Source organism: Hippopotamus amphibius, chromosome 15 (genome assembly GCF_030028045.1).
Source record: "Hippopotamus amphibius kiboko isolate mHipAmp2 chromosome 15, mHipAmp2.hap2, whole genome shotgun sequence".
Lineage (NCBI taxonomy): Eukaryota > Metazoa > Chordata > Mammalia > Artiodactyla > Hippopotamidae > Hippopotamus > Hippopotamus amphibius.
In genome coordinates, this window is record NC_080200.1 from 31,127,968 (window position 1) to 31,134,663 (window position 6,696).

Below are 6,696 nucleotides of genomic sequence, written 5' to 3' on the forward strand. Positions count from 1 at the left end.
GAAGAGCCCGAGGGTCCCTCTTGTGTTGGCCGCCTGCTTGAGGTCACCGTCACGCCAAATGATCACTGTGCCACGGAGGTGCATTTTGGCGTGGCCTATCCTGGGCTCCACAGCCACCTCCCTGAGAACGGGTATGGTCAGAACCGTAGGAAGCTCAAGGGCGCCGCCAGCCGGTTTCAAAAACGTATCTGTCAGCACCTGCTGGCTGCAACCGCGAGGTTTGCAAGTGCCCTCCGCATAATTCTCCCCCTCCCCCGCAACGACGTCATCACTTCCAATCCTGGCGAACAATGTATGGAACCTTTGCTGGGGTTTTCGTTTGTTTCTCTTTTGTGGGGTTTCTCTCTCTCTCTCTCTCTCTCTCTCTCTCTCTCTCTCTCTCTGTCTCTCTGTCTCTGTCTCTGTCTCTGTCTCTGTCTCTGTCTCTGTCTCTCTCTGTCTCTCTCTCTCTGTCACACGCGCTCTGATGTTCGGGGCCTAATGGGAGAAATGAAATCAAGCGAGGGGTTTTGCCCTCAGGTTGCCTTGGTCTCGGGTTGACTTGTGTGCGCTGAGAAAGACGGCCTTTACTGAAGGCCCTGCGCAGACTTTTTGACACCCCCGATCCATGGAATCCTGAAGCTGTGGAACCTAGAAATCTTTCGGTCTCCTTTTGATTTGGAAATCTTCTCCTTGACAGAAAGAAGCCCATTTAAAAGAGAAAAAGAAAAAGTGGAACTGCATGAGCAGATCGGTTTTTAGATCTCAGCCGGGCGGCTGCCCGGTTCTCTGGGGAGAACTGTCTTCATCTTGCAAATCTGTACACACAGCCCACAGTGGCCTGGGATGGAGGCCAGTGGACTGGATTGGGCAGAACCTGAGACCAGAGGAAAGAGAAAAAAAATAAGAAAAATGGTGGTGGTGGTTGGGGGGAGGGGGAAGAGGTCTGCTTTGAAAAATAGGAACTGCTGGCAGGGCTCCCTCACCCCCACCCCCCCACCCCAAAGTAGGACTGTGTATCCAGGCGTAGAAATGATACTGCGCCAAGAAGGCAAGCGCTGTTGAGACTGCTGTTCCTATGATGTTACAAACCGAAAGCGATGCTTTCTGGTCGAGGCTCTCCATGACAATCTGCTAAGCAAATCACACGTTGGCTGTTTTGGACGTTCTCTGCAGTTTTCATTGGGAGTGAGGAAGAGCCGTTTGTACATGTTTTGATACAATGTTTTGAATGCTGTGGGACCATGGTATGTTTCCGCCGTGGATGAACAAGGTTGCCTTTTCCAGCTTCCGCTTGCATGGTCATTTCCTGGTCCTGACGACCCCCCCGCCCCAAGTGAGGGAGGCCTGTGTGTCTTTGTGTCCATTTAGAAGGGTTGGTGCTTGATGCCAGCATGATATCCAAATCTTGATTTTGGACTTACCAAACTACTGTTGGGAGTTTGTTTCTTGTCTTAATCTCCCTTAACTCTTGCAGTCACCTGAGTGTCCACTCTTGATTTCGCGTCTCTCTCTGCCTCTGTCTCTGTCTCTCTCGCTCTTTCCTTTTGTTGATTTCTTCAAGGCAAGCCATCTTTTTCCTCCTCCTCCTCCTCCTCCTCCTCCTCCTCCTCCTCCTCCTCCTCCTCCTCCCCCCCCTCCTCCTCCTCCCCCACCACCCTCCTCTTCCTCTTGCTCCTTTCTCTGCCCCCCTCCCCCCTCCCTCCCTCCTCCCCCCGCCCTTTTAAAATGGAAGTCTAACAGACTGACAAGAGTATATTGGTTTTCAGGTGTATACCCTAGCGAGTGGCTATGTTTACACATGGCCCAGGGATCTCCGTGATAAGTCTCGTTACTGTCTGTCACCATTCGATGTCATGACAGTAGGATGGACTCTATTCCGCCTGCTGTACATGACATCCTGCGAGTGAGTTGTTTATTTCATAACTAGAAGTGGGCACCGCTTCCTCTCCCTCACCTATTGCACTCGTCTCCCTCTTCCCCCCTCCCTCCCTCCTCTGGCCACCCCCCATTTGTTCCTTTTAGGTGTCGAGGAACCTGTTTGCGGTTCCTTCTTTGTGTTCATGTGTGTGTATTGCTGTGTACGTTCTTCACAGACATGATAGTCTCGCGACCTGAGGTATCTTGTGTAGCGCAATACCCTCTGGGTCTCTCCATGTTTCCGCGGATGGCAAGACCTCATTCCCTGGTAGGGTTGAGTCATAAACGCGCGCGCGCCTGTGTGTGACTAGGTAGAGACGTATGCACACAGAGAGCGCTATCGGTATGTCCCTAACTATGGCTACATAGGGATAGGTGTGGATACACATACACGTGTATGTATGTGTCACCCTCACCCCCTCGGTGGGCACGTAGTGGAGTTGCTGGGTCACGTGGTAGTTGTTGGTGCAGTGCTTTCAGGGACTTCTGTGCTGTTTTCCGTAGTGTCATCTGTTGTCGGGGAGCCATTCTGTCAGGCGCCAGGTGATATCTCTGAGTCCTCCAGCATGACATGGTGGTGGTCTCTCTCAGCGTGAAAAATAGGTGTCCCGTCAGGAGCCACTTTCCTCTGCCGTTTGGAACTTGCTGTCGCGATTCCAGATCCTGGGCCTGGCCGTGTATGCTTGTGCAGAGAAATGCCAGCGCTTTCTATCATACCCTCCATTTAAAAAAAAAATGGTTCTGTATTTGATGGGCTGCGTTGGGTCTTTTTTTGCTGTGCGCGGGCTTTCTTTCCGTTGCGGTGAGTGGGGGCTCCCCTTCGTTGTGGTGCGCAGGCTCCTCATTGCCAGTGGCTTCTCTTGGTGCGGAGCACGGGCTCCAGGCACGGGGGCTTCAGGAGTTGCGGCACATGGGCTCAGTCGTTGTGCCTCACGGGCTTCGTTGCTCCGCGGCATGTGGGACCTTCCTGGAGCAGGGATCGAACCCGTGTCCCCTGCAGTGGCGGGCGGATTCTTAAGCAGTGCGCCAGCTAGGCAGCCCCAGTTGTTTCTTGTATTTCAGGGAAAGGTTTCCTTTGGCTTTTGGTTTTGTCCCCGCCCCCACCCCCCAAGAAAGGTACTGTTGGTTGCTTTGTTGACAGTGGAAAACTGTGTTGCGGTTGCTGTTGGAGTGGTGGGGGTCGTCGTCCTTGTTGCTTTGTTTCCTTTGTGGGCGTTGTTTTCTGTTGGTTTTTTCTGGCTTTGTTTCCTTGTGGATGAAAATGCCTGGTCTTGGTCTGCTCTGTTCAGGCCTCCTGCCCACTTTCCCCATCGGGTTGCTTGTTCTGGGGGGGCTGCGTTGCATGAGGCCTTGCCCTGTTTTGGACAGGAACCTCTTATGGGACATGCTTGAGGTTTTCAGATGCGTGTGTGTGTGTACGTGTACACGTGTGTGTGTCTGTACGTGTACACGTGTGCATACACGTACATGTGTGTGTGCCTTTACGTACTCCTTGAAGGGCCACAGCAGTCCCAGAGCTTGACTTTGACTTTTTGGTAGTTTGGCTTGGTTTGATTTTGGTGGGACGACAGGTCACTGTGAACCTTTACTGTAAATCTCTCTCTCACACGCACGTGCGCGCGCGCGCGCGCGCACACACACACACACACACACACACACGCACGCACGCACGCACACTCACCACGTTGCATTGTGTAGATGTCCTGGAACGCGGTTTCTTTAGTGGATGGCTGTTGACTCGCTGCTCCCCGCCCCCCTGCCCCCGCCCGCCGGTGACTGTGGTCAGTCCATTTTGAAATCCACGTTCTGACCTCAAGGGCATGTTCCCCACCCACGCACCCATGTGTTCTCTTTGGACTTTGTCGCGGTCTGTGCGGAAATAGATGTTTGTTTCCATTTGTGTGGGGCCAGAGTGTATGTTTACTTTCGTTTCTAGCTTCCGGGCTCTGCGTATCAGCTTTCCAAAGCCCTTCCCCGTGCCAGAAGGGATGAGTTCCTGCGTCGTTCTCTGAGCGCTTGCCTGGTTTCGTTTCGCTGGTCCCCGCCTTCCCTCCCTCCCTCCCTCCCTCCCTCTCACCCTCCGGGGAGCTGGGGATCTCGCTTGTGGCACTGTGGGCGTCTCCGTGGAATTCCCCGCGCCCCCCCCCCCCCCCATGGCCTGGAATCGCGTCCCCTTCCAGGCAGCCTCCCGGCGGCATCTTGCCAGCTACCCCCGCCCCCGTGTGCTGCCGGGGATCGGGACGCGCCGTGTCGTGTCGTGTCGTGTCGTGTCGGGCCGGGAGCTAGCTCCGAGGCGGACCCCTCGGGGCCGCGCGGGACGCCCGCCCCGCTCCGGGAGGAGCTCGGGCGTTTGGGCGGCCCGGCGCTCCGGCGTCCTCGGTGGCCGGCCGGCGACCGGGATCCGGCCCGGGGACGTTCGAGCCGGTTGTCGGGCGCCACCTGGCGGCCGCTTTTATATTGTCCCTTCCCTCCGGAGCTCCGGCGACCTTGTCGAGGGCTGTGACTCAGCCGCCGGGCCCGAAGCAGAGTTCCGGGAGGCGGGCGACGCTGGTGCTGGCAGCCCCGGTGGCGCCGAGGCGTAGGCGCCTCCTGCTGTCGCCTGAGATTGGGCCTGCAGATCTATGGGGCTGTGACTGCCGCCGCGCTCCCGAGCCGGGGCTGAGGGGCCGCCTGGCCGGGTCGACCAGCATGCGCCCGTGCCCCTCCGGCCGCGGGAACCCATGTCGGGTCGTGCCGCCGCGGTGGGAGAGGAGAGGGTCTGCCGCGCCCGGAGCGCCTGGGACTTGGTGGCCCGGCCTTCTCCTGGGCCGCCCTTGGGAGCGTTCGTTCCCCGACCCCCCCCACCTCCCTTTCCCGGTGCCCCCCGCGTCCCGCTCCGGAGGTGGGGACCGGCTCGGGCCGAGCGTTGAGGCCGGTGGAGGCCGCCACGGGCTCGGTGGTGGACGCGCGTGCGTCCCGGTCGTCAGATGCTTTCGGGCCGATGGTTTTCCGAGCCGGACTCCAGAGGTGAGGACCGGCCTGGGCCGCCAGCGGTGACCCGGAGAGGCTGGCCCGGGCCTGGGTGCGTTGCCCCGTGGGCTCCGGGCGTCTCCCTGGAGAAATGGGTTCAAGTCCCGATGGGTCCGGAGACGTGGACGGACCGGCCCCTGCTCGCGCAGGTGGCCGGCGAGGGTGCACCCGGCCTGTCAGCGTGCCCGCGTGGGTCCCGGTCGTCGGACGCGACTTTGTCTCCCCCCTCCGCTCTCCACCCCGAGTCCGGGCCGGGAGGTGGGGACTGGCGCGAGCCATACTGGGTGGCCCGGGGAGGGGCTCCCGGGCCCGGGCGTGGTCCCTCATGGGGCCCGCTCATCGGAGGCGGCTCGGAGGGGTGCTGTGTTTCTTTCTTGGAACCAAGTCCTGGCCCGGAGACTCGGATGGACCGGTGCCTGCCCGCGTGGGGGGACCGGGGAGGGCGTCCCCAGCCCGCTCCCTCTCCCCCGTGTCCCCGGCCCACTCTGCCACCCCTCCATCCCCGGGTCGACCAGGTGGCCCCGGGCGCTCCGGGGCAAGTGTGGATGGGGAAGTGTTGGGGGCAGGTGGCCGGACCGAGGTTCCGGGGGCCCCCGTGAACCTCGTGGGTGGGCCCCGCTGTCGGGCGCGATGATTTCTTCCGCCGGAAATGGGGCCTTTTTGCCACCAGATAGGTGCTGACACGGTGTTCTTCTGCGTCTGTCGCCGATAGACGCTGGGGCTCCGGACGCGGGCAGGACTCCGGGCTGGGGGCGGCTGTCTGACGCCCGGCTCGGTCCTTGCCGCTTGAGCTGCCCGCTTGGGCCTGCGCGCCGGCTCTTGCGTGCGCGTCCGGCTGCCCCGACCCGCGGTGCCGCCTCCGGCCTCTGGCTGAGCCCGAGGGCGGCGGGGCCAGGTGGCGTCGGGTGCTCGACCCTGTGCGCTGCCCCCGCTGCAGGCACCCGGTGGTGAGTGGCCGGCACGACCCCACCCCACAGGCTCTGTGCCCCGTGTCAGGCGTTCTCGTTCTGGGGTGGCTGGCTGCTCTTTGCCCGAGACGAAGGGGCGCCGGCGAGGCGGAAGCGGGCCTCCGTGTGATGGGTCTTCGCCGTGCCTCCCCTGCGGGCCTCCCCCGCCGTGGCTTTAGGCTGGGTGGGTCAACCGATTGATGTGGTGGTGCCACGCTCCGCTGGGCTGGGCCTAAGCCGTGCCAGACGAGGGACGGACGTTCCTGGGGGACGGGACCGCTCTTCTCGTTCTGTCCGCGGGCTCCTCGCCTCTCTTCCGCCCCGCCTGCCGGGGTGTGCGGAAGGCAGGGGTGCGGCCTCCGGCCCCGAACCCGCGGTCTCCCGCCCCCGCCTCCCAGCGTGGGCGGGGACCGGGGTCCTCGGACGCAGCAGACGCTCTCGCTGTGCCTCTTTGGCGTACGCCTCGCGAGCGGCCCTCCCCGCGGCGGGGAGGGCCGCCCCGCCGCCACGCTGCGCGCCCCCCGTCGGTGTGCGAGCGTGCCGCGCCTGGCCCTCCGTGGTGCTCCTGGAGCGCTCCAGGTCGTCCCTCAGGTGCCCGAGGCCGAGCGGTGGTGTTGTTCCCCTTTCCCAGCGTGTCCCTCGGGTCTCCGCCACCGTGGCGGGTGCCGTGAGCGGCTTTCTCTTGGGGGGGTCGAGACGGTAAGGGAGGTGCGCCCGCCTGTTCCCCCCGGCGGTGGGGCCAGGGGCCGCCTCGTTGTGCTGGTCCTCAGCGGCGTGCCGTGGGGGCCTGAGCTTGGCCGAGCGCACGCCCCGTGTGGTCCCCACTACGTGGGGGGCTGCG